This window comes from Setaria italica, chromosome I (assembly GCF_000263155.2).
Source record: "Setaria italica strain Yugu1 chromosome I, Setaria_italica_v2.0, whole genome shotgun sequence".
Lineage (NCBI taxonomy): Eukaryota > Viridiplantae > Streptophyta > Magnoliopsida > Poales > Poaceae > Setaria > Setaria italica.
Genome location: NC_028450.1, coordinates 14,621,040 through 14,636,039, shown reverse-complemented (window position 1 = coordinate 14,636,039; position 15,000 = coordinate 14,621,040).

The window sequence follows — 15,000 nt, the reverse complement described above, 5'->3', positions numbered from 1 at the left end:
AACTATGAATTCTGTTCCCACCGGATAAACTGATCACAGTTGAACTGAAGGAATCGGTACAACTAGGCACTAGCAACTAGTAATTAGATTCAATTATAACTGCAACGCTCCGCCCCATAGCATAAATGCTAAGAAACTTCTTGACCTTAGAGCATAAAAGTGATTTCATTTCCTTCACATATTCATTAGGGGCATTCATAAACTCTACTAGCCGTGTATGTATTTTAATCCCCCAAGCCAAGCAAAATCGCCGACAAAGAAGCAAGGGATATTGAGTAGCGCGTTCAAACAAGCATAGGATTTAAATAAGCAAGGGATTGAGCTGAGAATATAAGGCTTCGTTCTCCTACTTTCACTATGGCTAACAATTGGCATAACCATTTTGTATTCCTCTATCTCTAGCAGCTCTTCCTATTAGTTCCGCGGGTAACTGTCGTCATCGAGGAGGGGAGGTAGCTTATTGACCAACTGTATAGGGTAGGAAGGCACAGTCCCAGAAAAAGGCTCAGGGGCGGGACAGTTTCAGTTGAAGATGAAGGAGCTGCAAGGACAGAAACTAAACGCAAAGTAGGAGTTACAGTTTCGGGTGCGGTAGTTGTAGTTGAAGAATAACAAATAGGGTACAGTAGTAACAGTTGTTCAATTTCTCTTCTTCTTCTGAACAATACCCTTCAGTGCTGATGAGAGTGGTAAAGAAAAGTCGACTTCCTATTCAGTTATGAAACTATGAGATCTGATCCCGTACTTGACTCGTAGGTTGGCAGATAGGCTAGTTCATTAAGTAAAACCTCTTTTTTGACTGCTTAACTATTTTCAATCCTAGCTAGTCTTTCCTACCTTACTTAACTGAATTGACTTGAGGTACGTACCTACTTCTCGCTATTGGGTTCTGTTCTTCCTGTCACTCTAGGCTTTCGAAAGGCCGCGGGCTTACTTTCAGATTCTCGGCTACGCTCCTCATATTCTTTCTTCTTATCCTCCACGTGCCTTGGCGTCAGGCTCCTCTACACGGTACCCAGGTGAAAGCCAAGATCTCGAGTCTCCTTCATCCCTAGGCATCATCTGTGTGTTCTGGTTTTCATATTTATAGAAAATTAATTCAAGTACTGCAGTACCAGTAATACCAATATGTATCAGGAATTGGGTGGAGAACTTGAAGCTGTCAGAAAAGCCCAAAAAAGTGAAATAGGAAAATATGGTAATACAATTCTTGTGAAAAGCATTCTCCCTTCTCTGCCAAAGAAAGGAGCTGATGAACATCGGTGCTAGCTCTGTTTTCAGCATTTGCCTGAACAGGCGCATTTGCTGCTTCAGTTAATTCCTTTTAAAGGTGGATATTCCGGTTCATTCCTTTGGGACTGCTCATTTCTTTGCCTTATCACTAGTGGTCTCAATCCTTGACTCCAATATGTATCTCATATCAGGTGCCCTACTCCTCTTTATAGATAGATGCGTCTGGAGACTGATAACGCTTGTGATCTCTTTCTTTTTCTATTGGTTAAGGAATGCCAATAATGAAATAACTGATAGAGCTGCTAATGGATTTCATGTCCTTCTTGATCTCCATTCTCATTGGACGTTTTGACTTAGTAGCTATGTGATTTTTCACTTTTATCCGCGTACTTTATTTCTTCTTTCACTACTTCCTTTCGTCTCTCTTCTTCGGGCCCTGTATTGGGAACCATTCTTTTCCCGGTTCCCATTAGAATAGCATTCCTTCCATTCAGCCAACCAACCGTATCTCTTATCCCTAGCTCGGCTCTTTTAGAACCAATTTCCATCTTTCCACTGACAGCTGCAAAGAGCTCCCCTTCACTAGGGCCAACATCCCAGAGGCTATGCTATTTGTTCAACTCTCTCGCACGGGGCGGATAAAGCTTTTTCAAAAAGAATAGACAAATATAAAATAAAACTAGCTATGGGCATTAGGTATAATAGAAAGGAAGCTTGGAATGTTCAATCAAAGAAATGAAAACAAATACTTAGGCAGAAGCAGACTGCCGATTCGAACCTTTCTTTATTAGGAGGCTCGGGAAAACAGGGCTTTCTGATAACTAATCACTGGAAGCACCCGATTCTCTCTACTCTGCACTTGGCCGGGATACCGAACTTAGGTGGGAACTTTTGCTATTGTTCAGTGAATGCATGTAGAGAAGAGATGGAAGGTCAAGCAGGTGTTACCCTTGTAAAAGGTACAGGGACTATTTCGGCTTATTATGGAGCAACATTGACTATTTGATACATTGGCTATTTGCTACTTCAACCATATCGGCATTCTAGCGTTTGGTATAGGTACATGCAGGTTTTTCTCTAGAGAAACCCATATGTTTTAGCTACATTCCGCCTTCTCATCTAGTTTGGTTTGCTCTGCCCGGATCTGGTAACTGCTTCTTCTTTTGAAATAAAGTTAAGGATGAAATGGAAGAGATTCAATGGAATACAAGTATCTTTGCCTTCTTCGCTTATTCAATGTGCCCAATGTCCCAAGAATAGGTTGAGTGAGAAACCGATTACTGTCCTTCCAACTCTTCACAGAGCAGTAGATTCGGGTGCATCATCACATGTTACTGGTATGTTGGATGACGATCGGAATTCAAAGAAGAAAGAAGAAGGATTGGGGCCCGACAAGAGATAAGAATAGAGAGAGTGTAATCAAAGCAAGGGATAACGGTCAAGTGCACATTTCATTCATGTCAAGGCTATCTGAAAAGCAAGGGAAATCATGATTCATTGGCAAATCAGACAGATTTTAGAGCTATACTTGGCTAAAGCATAAGACAATACTGCGGTGAAAGCCTTAAGCCAGGAAAATCTCGAAATGTTAATGAATTATTGACCCTAGTCTAAAGGTACCAGTATCTTTCCCAAGCACCAACTCGCTTTCGATTTTATATGTGGGCTCCCTTTTCCTTGTGTTAAAAGTGCCAACTTCTTAGTTTTCGTACTTGAATTCGGAATTGGCAAAACTTGATCCTATTTGACCTACTGTATAGATAGCCCTTTAATAAGTTGCTCCTATTTTGGTATTTTGTGAAGGGGTTAGTGGAGGAGGTAATGGAGTAGGTGTTTCTGGTCGTGGCTTCGGTGGTACTGGTCACGGGACGGGTAGCTCGACGGTGGTAGGTGCTGGTCGTGGGGGAAAGCCCAGTCACGTGGTCGTGGTACTCCGACTGAAAAGAGGGGAGGTGGTAGGAACAGTCTAAGGGGCTAGGTTTGAATCGTTAGTACTAGTAGGAATCGCTTCTTCTACCCTTCTCTTATTCGCATTTCCTGCTTACTATTGAAAGAAAAGCTCATGGAATGCAAGGAGTGCAAATAGTGAGTTGACTGCTATAGTATGTAGTGCTTAATGACAAGAATCTAAGGACAAGAGAGTATGGTCGAAATAGTGCTTGTTACTCACTCGCTATTTTGGTGCTGGTTTGACTAATTAGCTTTCGTAGTGCCCTATTTTCGTAGATTGGAAGGACCCTCGCTAGATATGTTGGTGTAGGGAATTCCTGTTCTCTTTCATAGATAGGAGGGGCATGCGTGCTTACAGCCTGTTCTCACATATAGATAGTGGGACATGCATGCTTAGAGATAGTCGAAGGTGTAATCTTTCAAAAAGTAGTAAGTAAAAGAATCGCAACTCGCTCTGGATGGATATTTAGGTACCCTCGCCCTATTATGGATTTTGACTAGTGTATGGAAAGAGAATCGTGTGCCCCATACATAGGAAAGATAGAATCATCCTACTGCATTCCTTCTCCGGTCCTTTCATGGCCCATGCTGTTCAAAGGCTAATACAGAAATAGGATTACTTACGAGCTGGGATGGGATGTAAAGTATAGCCTAGAGTTTCTTAGTAGGAATACAACCTTAATGGAATTCGGAATGGGACTTTAGCATTTCCCTCCAGCAGCACTTTGTTTGGGGATGGTTGATTGCTTTTTGATTCTCTAAATCCAAATCCTGCCTCAATATTTTGGATTGATCAGACCGCCTATTGTAGAAGAGATTGCTTGCTCAAAATAGTACCGCATTTGTGCTTAAGAAAAGGCTTTCTTGTCCGGGGTCTATATCCACTTTTAATACACCACGCACCCCACTATCAAAAACTTCTCTTTCAATTCTAAACAAAGAGAAAGCTCAGGCGGCTGCTCAACGAGGAGGTTCATGCTTGTTAACTTACACTTACTTTTAGCACTTCTCTACCAGTTCTCTCTCATCGTGGGCCAAGCAGTTCTCTCTCATAGATAATAATCTCCAGCTCTTAGCACCGGTTTTCACTTCGTGTAGTAGCTTCTTCTTTTGTCTACTCAAACACTTCATCCATGAGAACCAAGTTTTGATCCATGATATATTCTAAAAGTAAGAGCAACTCTATTAATCTACATACCTTCTCTCTGGCCACCATGTTTTCTCCGAAGGGTGAAGGCGGATTCTCAGAATTGAAAATAAGGGCGAAGGATACATACAATATGCCGGGTCTAAAGTGAAGTAGTACAGACACAGGAAATCTTAGAAAAACTTAGAGAGTCTCCATAATCTAGACTTCTCGGTTTCTTAATCGGTGTCTATCTTACTAAGATACTGGTGCAGCTTAAGGTGCTGGTGCTCCACCCCACTCTAAGAAGTATGACTGTGATTTGCCAATACCCAAATGGGTAGTGTACTGCTCGCACCCCTTCTTATTAATTCTGACTTGTTTGTGCACACAACCTTCCTAGAACTTTCTGACCTGGATCCAACCAATGAAGGAAGATGTATGGCCTCCCTCGAACAAAAGAAGGAAGTATGGGAGTTTACCGGTAGGCAATGACCACTGCCGAAGTCAAGTGCTCAGCTCAAAGAAAGAAGGGGTTGGTCTATAAGCTTCACCTCCGACCTGTGCTATCCATTCTAGTGCGCCGCTTTTCCCAACTCCACGGTTCCTCTCATCTTTCTTGTCGGAGAAAGCCTGTCATCCCCGAACAAGACGCTCTTCCTCAAGAAAACAACATTTCTCTTAAAAACCTGATTCCTTGTTGAGGCTGGCCTACATCGGATGGGCTTCAGTCCAACCTCCTTCCAGACTCTCCCCCTAGCAGGATGTAGGATAGTGCTATAACCCAATCTAGCAGATAGATCTAGCACCGAGACAGAGATAATTCAGCTCCTTGATTTAGCTTAACACGCTTCTCTTTCTATTCTATAATCAACACCATTCTTGGATATCTTCCCTAGTCACCTTTAGATTCTTCGGTATCTTCCCTCCCCTAACCCTAGTTACCTTTACTTTTGCATCTGTAAGCCATCCCCCACTCCCTCATAACCTGGGGGGAAAGGTATCAAACACACTAAAACTCAATCCAGAATGAGCGCACATATTGTTTTATAAACAGGGATCCTTTATAACATCAGCTCGGGGATTTATACTTCACACTACTCCACTGCTTTTTTTCTCGCACTCTCATACCAGTTTTTCCATACTTCCCGAAGGAAAAAAAAAGAAATAAGTATGACCAAACCGAGAGCGAGAGCGAGAGGAATTATATCCAGTGGGTGAATGGCAAATGGATCCAGCGGGCTACCGGCAAAATGATCCATAGCCTGAGGGGTTTCGAAAGGGCGAGGAGCGTCATGATGAATAGCAACCTGAGGGGCATCAACTGGATTGGCTGGGCCGGCTTCCCCTGTGCTCCCCGCTGCTTGCTCGCCTCCTTGACCTCCATTGGCTAGGGATACTTCTTCCAAATGATCTATAGCGCGAATAAGCCCTATGTATGGGCTCTGCGCTACAGTATCTAGATTAGCCTCCGCGAAAAAAGCTGCCATTTCCTGGCCAATATCAGTGATGGACCTCGTAGGAGCCCCAGAATGGCCTGGATGGGGCACAAATAGTCCGGGATCACCCGCATTTACGACACGTTCCAATCTCAATCCCATTAGAACAGAACTACATCTTTTTCAGCTCAGCTCCCAAAAGAGAAAGGGAGACTTTTTTATAGGTTGGCGTCGGTTTTGCCGACGAAAAGCAACGAAAAACTAGAACATTCTTTCTTCCATGACAAAACAAAATGCTAGTTGCCTCGTAACGCATACACTGGAGCGTCGACGAGGGCCAATGAGACTTTCCTTTCTTTGCCCTTAATTCTACTACGGTGCTGCAAATTCGCAAGCTGATCCTAAGTAATCGTTGTTGTTCATTGGATTCCTCCAGAATGACTTCGTTAGGATTGAAGAATTGCTGCAATTCTTCCTGAATAGACTCGATTCCCCGCCCCGCGTGAAATGTCTAAGACGCAACGGAATCGCTACGCTATGTTTCTATATGAAAATATATGCAAAACCAAAGTAAGTCCAAAGGAATCTTGCTCGCTCCAACGGGGAAGTGCTTGGTCTACGAATTCTACTAGCTGCCCCGCTTTCGCTACTCTTAAACGTTTGCATGTGGACCAGAGAATGGAGATGAGGATTTAGCCATAACTTGACAGCTTCTTTAGAATTATTGAACTGAACTCGATCACCCGAGGAAAGCGAATAGAGCTAGTTGCCAAGGTAGCTGGGTTACGAGATATCCCACCGCCTGTGAAGAATAGGAAGAGCCATGCATGCCTTTCTTGGCCACTTCACCGGGCACTTATGAGCTGATTTCACTAGCTTTAAAGAGTTTTTTTGGCACAAACAACGAAATAGTCCTTTTGGATTGAGCATTTTAGGAAGATTCAATAAGCTTTTTTTTTCAACTATTTAGTCATATCTTTTGATAGGAAGTTCTAAATCGGGGGATATACAGTAAGACTCAAAGGATCCAAATTCGTCTTTATTTTGAGAATTCCTACAGCAACGTTATACTTCTTTTATACGATCTTCCATACGAATCCGGCGCGGGTAAGAGTGCTTACTTAAAGCTTAGTAAGGTTATTTCAATCTCTTTATTTAGCATCCAGAGAAGTAATGTTCTTCGAGGAGTAAAGTAACTTATTCATCTAAAAGACCTAGTATAGATTAAAGATATAGCTGCCTCCCTATAATTATTATTTTCTTTTAAGTATCACACTCTCGTTGATTCAGACCATACGCCGGCTTCATAGTTCAAGTAGTTACCAGTAGTTCTCTCGGGCACAAATAATGCACTTACAGACTAATGAAATATAAAGGAGAAGAGGGGTCTGGGTATGGGGATTGCTTGGTCCTATGCTAGCTGAGACAGGTAAGCGGCGCTATTTCAAGCTTTGGATAGATGAGTGATGAGTCAGTCTGGTTCGAGAAGATCCGTCATTGTGTAATAGGTTATCTTTAGGAAAAAGAACTAGACATATATGTTTCAGCCTGCTCTGACCTAGCCCAAATGGAGCTACTTACTCGTTGATTGGAAATCAAATCTTCAAAATTAAGACCAGGCGGTATGGATGGGAGTCTAGCACAGTGGTAGAGCGGTAGCGGGACCGAAGCATGAGCCTTATAAAAGCTAGGATTCGCGAAGTCAAATGTTCAAGAAAAGACGGACGGAAGGTGATAGAGTTACCTTGCTTCCTAAGTAGCCCTCTTTCTCCACAACAAAACTAAAAACAAACAATGAAAATGACTTGAATATTGAAAGTAGCAAGGTACTCCACTACGGGTACGGAGGCCAGATAGAAGGATTGAAGAATCCTGATGTGCAGTTCCGGGGAAGTGAAGAAGGAGACGATGGGGAGGGAGATGGTGAGGAGACGATGTTCCAATGCAGTAGGGTTGCCGTTTCCTCCGCCCCGGGGAGGGTCCTTTTTTTTTGTACTAATCGAGCTTTACCCAGGGCTTCTTTGGGCCAACGCACAAGCTATTCTTGAGGGTGCCGAAAGAGCCATTTTTCTTGGTGCAGCTGTTTTGGCTCGCAATAAAGCAAGGGTCCTGATCGAGCAAGACTACGTCCTATCTATCTACCTCTCCAAACACAATATCTTGAGTACCTATGATGGTGACTACATCTGCTGGCATGTGATGTTTGGACATAGAATCGAGTCCTTGTGAATGGGCAAAGCCAGGTGCTCTTATTTTACAACGGTAGGGACGATTACTCCCATTACTGACAAGAAAGACACCAAATTCACCTTTAGGTGCTTCAACTGCGGTATAGGTAGAAGGAGCTGGTACGGAAAAACCTTCTGTATAAAGTTCGAAATGGTGAATTGAGGTAGAGTAGACCGATGATCCGGTAGTCATTTGGCCGGCTATGGAAAGAAAAAGCTTGCATCTGCTCCCCCTAAACTATAACAGGTCCCATCTCTCTCCAAACCTAACGTGGTAGTTTCCCATCATAAGGCTTTCCATCTATAGATTGATTGAGCCATTACCCACCAAGGATCCCATTCGTTCAGAACTCAGTTGACTGCTTCTATAGATAAGGCGGAACGTCCTTAGTTCAGCATTATAGCACATAGTCTCCGACGCTACTACAGCGCTTCGCTAACTTGAAGCGCCTCGCTATGAGAATGACGCTTCGCTAACGCTTGGCTAAGTCGTCGAACCCTCGCGCTGACCATTCGCTTTCTCAGTAGCGAAAGCGCTTCTCTTTGCCCCTTAACTTAATCTTAATTTAATAAAGTATTTGGAAAAGAAAGAGATTCTTGGTTTTATTGCTCCCGCTTCCTCATCTGCGCTGGTCAAGCCAACTTTGCTTTTTGGGAGGTGAAAGAGGAAGCGGACATTTCGAAATGACAGCATCGAAGATATCTATATACACAGGAACGCTTATTCCGGACTGCGTTCCGGAAAAAGTAGCCTACTTGACAGAAAGGGCGGGCACTCTCGGCTCGGAGGTAGGCACTCTCGTCTTTCAACCCCACCGTCACTTTGAATTTAGTGGGGCACTGTTTACTTACAGCCTCTACGAGTTGCAAGTGAATGGGGCCGGTGCGTGTGAACGGAAGGGTTCATCAAGCCATTTTAACCCCTAAACAAAATAGGAAGAGGGGTACTTGACTAATAGGGGGCAATTGCATCGCACCTGACTGTGAGGGACCTCTTGATACCTTATGTTCACTTCCTAACTAGTAGCCGGTTTCCTGTCATGGAAGCCTTTTCCCAGTGCGCGGAGCCCCAACGAGGAAGGTGTTAGTGCTTTCTCATGGGGTCAATAATGCTAATCCCTCTTTTTGTGCTGGGAAGAAGATAAGAAAAGGTGAAGCCTTCTCTTGGTTTCCCAACCTGTTGCTTCTAAAGGCTGCCCTCTCTCGGCTGGATTTTGGTCCAGCCTACTACGAGGATCCCGTATCCCGTACATCGTCTTTCTCCCTCCTGGGTTCCCGTGGTTCCTATGCCGCCGCGTTTCCCGGTCCTTTTCTTTTAGTGCTTCGACCCGAAGCGATAGCTTGACGCGTTTTCCGTGGATAAGATGGCTGCGCTCCAGCTCACTAAAGAATGGGATGGCAGTGGTCCGCCGGCAAGCTCGTTCTGATCTTGGACGCAGTACATTGGAATCCTGAAGCACCACCACGAACGCTACCGCGCGTGCGCCTGCGGTGCGGTAAGGCACCACCCTGTTGTGCCAGCAGCCAACTCCGGCGTGTCAGCTTAGTTATCCTCATCAAGCCACAACCTTGATGTCTAGCTTCCCAACTGGTAGACGGTTCCCTTTCCCCCGGATCAATGAAGAAGGGAGAAGTCAGTTGATTCTTCCGAAGAACCGGAAGCGAAGCGCTATGCCGGGGCGAGGGGACGGGACAAGAAACTGCTCCGAAGAAAGATATTGGGGTTCCCAATGCTTCTCCACGCCCAACGAGATGCGCCAACCTCGGGATGCTTTACTCCTAACCCCATGACGGTTCCGAGACGGAGCTTAACCTGAGTCTCGGTTAAGAACGGCGATGATCTACGTTTCACACGGCGCACGATTCCATGGATAGTTTCATTCGAGATCGTGATGGAGGACATAGCTTACGATCATCGGCTTTGATCATGCCACTAGGCATTTGATTAGGACATTGCACAATGATCCGAACACTTTGTCGCATCTCTTCGATACGAATACAGTAACGATCATAGCGATCTCCTCTGGTACCTACTGGTACGTCAAGATCCGATTGGTCATGAACATCGTAAGGTGCTGCTCTTCGCGAATCCCAGCATACCCCAGGTTGGGATGGGTAGGCCCACCACTTCACTTTTTCACTTTCACTTAGGCCCGGGCCAAGTCAGTGGGGGACCCTGTCGGGCTCCTTCCCCCCCAAAACAAACTGTACGTGGGAGTTTCCCTTCATACGGCTCGAATCATTCTCAGATGCCCCGAGAGGCATCTTTCCTTATGATCTGGTGGTTCAGCAAACGAGCACCGGCCGCAACAGCAAGGAACTATGACCAATAGAGTCAGACACAGAGCGTCATACTTCTTTATCTTGTGATGGTTGAGGAGTTTCTTTCTCAGAGGGTGCGGGACGCTTGCGGAGTCCGTACCTTCCGTACCACCACAGGTCGTTCTTGGGTAGATCCCGCTCCTAAACATAAGGGAGGGATAGGGGGAAAGGGGCCGGGCCTATCATATAAATAGGGTTGTAGAAAGACCACGTATTTTCATTCGACGTTCCGGGGCGCCCGATTCGATCAACGAATTTGGCGAGCTGATCTGCTTTGATCCAGGAGAAAGCCCAGTCAGCCACCTTTTCGGTGCAGGTCACGTGACCTACAGCTCGGCCTTCGCTTTTTGAGACTTCCTCTACCCACATCCCTATGTGCCCGCAGCACTTTCATATGGAGAAAGATGGGCTTACCATGTTCCATCAATAGCACCTAACCTATGCCGATTTTGGCGGACCGTGCTCCACCCCGGTGAACTCATGCGGTTCCGACGTGCCCAGAGGCCAGAGGCGAATCCGTTCACGGTCCGTAGGACCAACACCATTCGAAGGTTGATGGCCCGCCCCGCCTAGAATAGGAATCTTTGACTAGGCTTACACACATTCGCTCACTTACGCTGTCCCCCCTCAGCTCACCCTAGCCCCGGGTACGTCGTCTCCAAGGCTTCACACAAAATCTTCACTGACAACATATGCATGCTTTTGTAGGGTCGGGCAGAACCGTTGTTGCCTGATGGGAAATTCCCCCATATTGCTATCAATGTCTTCATGTTGCACGACCTCTTAACATTACACCACTGAATCCCCAATCCTTTGCTTGCTGTGCAGTGACAGTACCAATATCCACTAATCGTTGTTTCCAGATACGGTTGCCGGTTGACATCTCTTCTAATTCGTCGATACGAGAAGAAAATTGTTGTGTGGAGGAATCAATATCTCGACATAAGCCAAGAGGCAGATCTTGTGCCACTCCACTAGGTCGTATGAAACTGGCATGCATCCTGGCTCCCGGGACTCTTTCATAGAATTCCAACCATTTCTCCCGCTCCTCAAAAGCCCAAAGGAACAGAGTTGATGCTCCCACATCCATAGCATGAGTAGTTGAAGCAAGTGAATGATTTGAAATTCGAGTTATTTCACAGAATAACACTCGTATATGTTGAGCTCGTAATGGTACCTCACAATTCAAAAGTCTCTCTACGGCTGAAGAATGAGCGTGTTCTTGGGCCATCGTAGAAACATAGATAGGGTCAACGACGGAACGAACAACGAAACTTTACGACAGCTTTTTCGTACACGTTCACTTGCATCACATACACAAGTGCTCTCTGAACCGTGCAATAAGGTCACCCATAACACGGCTCTCCCACTGGAGTTACCTTAGCCCCGGGCCATGCTATTCCATGATATTGGAAAAATGGCAGCCTAACTACTTATTATCATCGTCTTGAAAGCTGGGCGCCTTTTGAATATGAGTGGGGCTCCTAGTCTAGGCGGCGCCTTCGTGGAGCCAAACCGAAGGAAGAGCAAAAGGGCGAGGCCACACCCGGCTTCGAATAGGAGGGGGCTTAGCTCTGGATCCCGCCTGCTTGCAGAAATGAATGGATCAGAAAGGGGGCTGGGTTCTATTTCCGGGCCGGGTAGGAGGTGAAGGCCAGAAGAAGAAGAGAAGTGCGCCTTCCCGGTAAGGAAGAGGATAAAAAGGTGCTGTCATCTATCTCGACCTGTTTCCCGAGGCGTTGGAAATGAAGACCGGCTCAGAGAATCACTGGCGTGCTTTCTCTCCCCCATCGTTTCGCCAACAAAGAAGTCATCCTTGACTTGACGATTGACCATTCCATCCCTACCGAGCCGCCTCTTCAAAGTATTTACCTCTGCCTTTATTTTTTTCTCAAATAAAAAAGAAAAAATCAAGAACCTCGTCTGTGATTTAATCGGCCCTAAGGGAGTTTACTCGACCCATTCTCCAGTCTCCCGCACTGCTCAAGTGTGCGACTCCGTATGAGGACCTCCTTCCCTTTTGCTCTGCCCCCTCTCCGTTCACACGGTTATCAAAGCGGAGGAAGGGTGGGCAGCAGGTACCACGAGCCCTCTGTCCCACACATCTATCAAGAAGCAAGTGTACTTCACCGGTTCCACTGAATGCTCCTATCTCTCGGCAAAGATCGTGTGAGTGTGCAGTTATGCTTCGGATGCTTCGCCATGGAATAGATCGACTCAGTTCCCCTTCTTTTCCGGTGCACTCGCTTTATTTCTCCGACACACAAGGAAGGACGCGGTGGGAAGAAAGCAGCCCTAGCCTCTGTCCGGTCGATCATTCCGCTGGCATCTTGCATTCACGCCTCCGTTTGACTGCTGCTCGGGAATGTAGTTGTAGATACTTGAGTCTTAGTGGGTCGTTGGCTCCACCTCTTATCTCCTTCTACGACATGCTGTAGTCGTCGCCATATTCAATATGTCACTTAGTCATATCTGCCTCGCTGCGGGTCAGCACCCCCGAAAGAAAGGGAGGGAGGACTTCATTCAGTGACTCCGCGATCGCCCTCTGAACGATCAAAATAAGGTAAAGCTTGAAGATAAGTTTTGTACTCGATTAATTTCTCAGTCCCTCTAGTCGGGTGGGCGCCGGCCGGCCGGATCCCCCTGAAAACCGTACGTGCGGGTCTCCCCGCATGCGGCTCACGCCATTTGAGGTGGCCCAGCCCAGCATTCATTCGCAAATCCTGTAGGGAAATTGAGACTGCTCGACCAGCAAGAAAACGGATGCGCGTTAGCGCAACGGCTTTCGCGCTAGTTGCTCAATCCCTTGCTTGTTCGGAAGCTAATTCGCGTGTAGGCAGCGCTGTCTGTCTACCGTTGACTGTATCTATTCATTGATACATTGGCTCGCTCCCCCCCTCTTTTTCCAAGAATGAATGAGCTGCTCGGACCTTCCATTTCCGTCAAATGACCCGGCTTCCCCTGGCTCTTCCACCGTCCGGGCTCCCTTTCCTCCCTATGCTCCCCCGGCGCAGGCCCACCACGCTTCGCGCCAGCGGCGTTTTCGCCAGACGGTCTTTGCCAGTAGTGCCATCCTCCCCGCAGGCTGTCTGTATGGGTGGGTTGTCCCTTGCTGCTACGTTCTGTTAGGTGCTATGAATTACAGGAAATTAAGTGGTTGACTTGGACAGCAGGCGGGTTACACGTTCCACTGTGCCGAGATGTGAGGTGCATGTGGTGATGATACCCCGGGGTATGCGCTAGCGCCCTTGACGGGCACTCCAGGACCCGCCTACGCTCGTGAAAACCCAGGTCAGTCCTCCGACCAGATGTGTGGATAACGAGGCCACCTTCACAACCTTCTCCCTTCTATCTTTATCCAAAGTCAGGTAGAGTGGTTCGCTTGAGTTGCTCAACCGTCCCTTTGCCCGGTGCTCATGACGCGCTACGGAACCTCCACCGTGCTAGCGGCATAGGAGCCTACTCAGCGTCAGCGGCTTCGTGCCGCACTGGAGTGATCCAATATGTGGTTCCGCACGTTCCACCACTTCTCCGTTCATTTCCAATACTGATCGTGAAACACCATGAGCAGCAGGATGTTGAGGTCCGGAATTCGAAGTGAAATTCTTGATTTGCCCGTTCCTAGTCGTCATGGGAAAGAAATAAGAAAGCGAAACCAATTTCAAAAATGGACCCTTAGCTTGGCGCCAGGATGGCTGGCGCCAAGGTATAACGTCTTGGCGCCAGGCATCCTTGCGGCAAGGTCCCCCCACCGCACCTCCAACGTGGCGCCGGCCCGCTGACGTGGCGCCGAGGCTTGGCACCAAGATCTGTGGTGCCAAGGCTTGGCGCCAAGATGGCTGGCGCCAGCCTCCCTAGCGCCAAGCCTCTTAACACAATACCGGGGTCCCTTTCCTTTTGCGCGTCCGTTTGCATTGTGGTCGTTTAGAATCGCACCGCCGCCGCCAGACGAAAATCGCCGCCGACGCCCAGAGGTCGGCCGCCCCTGCCCGGCGCCCGCCCACCCGCCCCCGCCCGACGCCTGGTTGCAGGAAGGCGCGCGCCCTCATCGGCCGGCGCCCGCCCGCCCGAAGCTCCCCGCGTCCGCTCCCGACCCGAAGCTCCCCGCGGCCGCGCCCCCCCTCCCCCATCCGGTGGCCGCCCGCCCGAAGGCCCCGCGGCCGCGCCCGGCCACCGCCCGCCCAGCGCCCGAAGGCCCCGCGACCGCTGCCGATTCGGATAGGAATAGAGGATGAGTCGGGGCCAGACTGCCAGGAGAGTTCGCTGCCGAATCAGATCGGAATCGAGGCCGACTTGGATCGGAATCGAGGTTGCGTTCTTGCCTGTATACATAGCTGCGGCATGGAACTCCGCCTCGCCCGACCCTTGGTCCCGGGGTCGGATGCGCCCGACCCCTTGAGGGTGGAACTCCGCCTCGCCTGACCCTTGGTCCCGGGGTCGGATGCGCCCGACCCCTTGAGGGTGGAACTCCGCCTCGCCCGACCCCGAGTGAAGCTCCGCCTCGCCCGACCCTGAGTCTTGGGGGGGGCGGCCGCGGGGGTCCGCGCGGGGGGCGCCGGCCAGGGCGGCTCCGGCCGTCCGCCGGCCTTCGGCCGGCAGCGGGCGCGGGGCCTTCAGGCGCCGGGCGGGCGGCGGCCGGGCTCTGCCGTGAGGCCTTCTGGCGGGCGGCGGCCGAACGTGGGGGCGAGGCCTGGGGGAACTT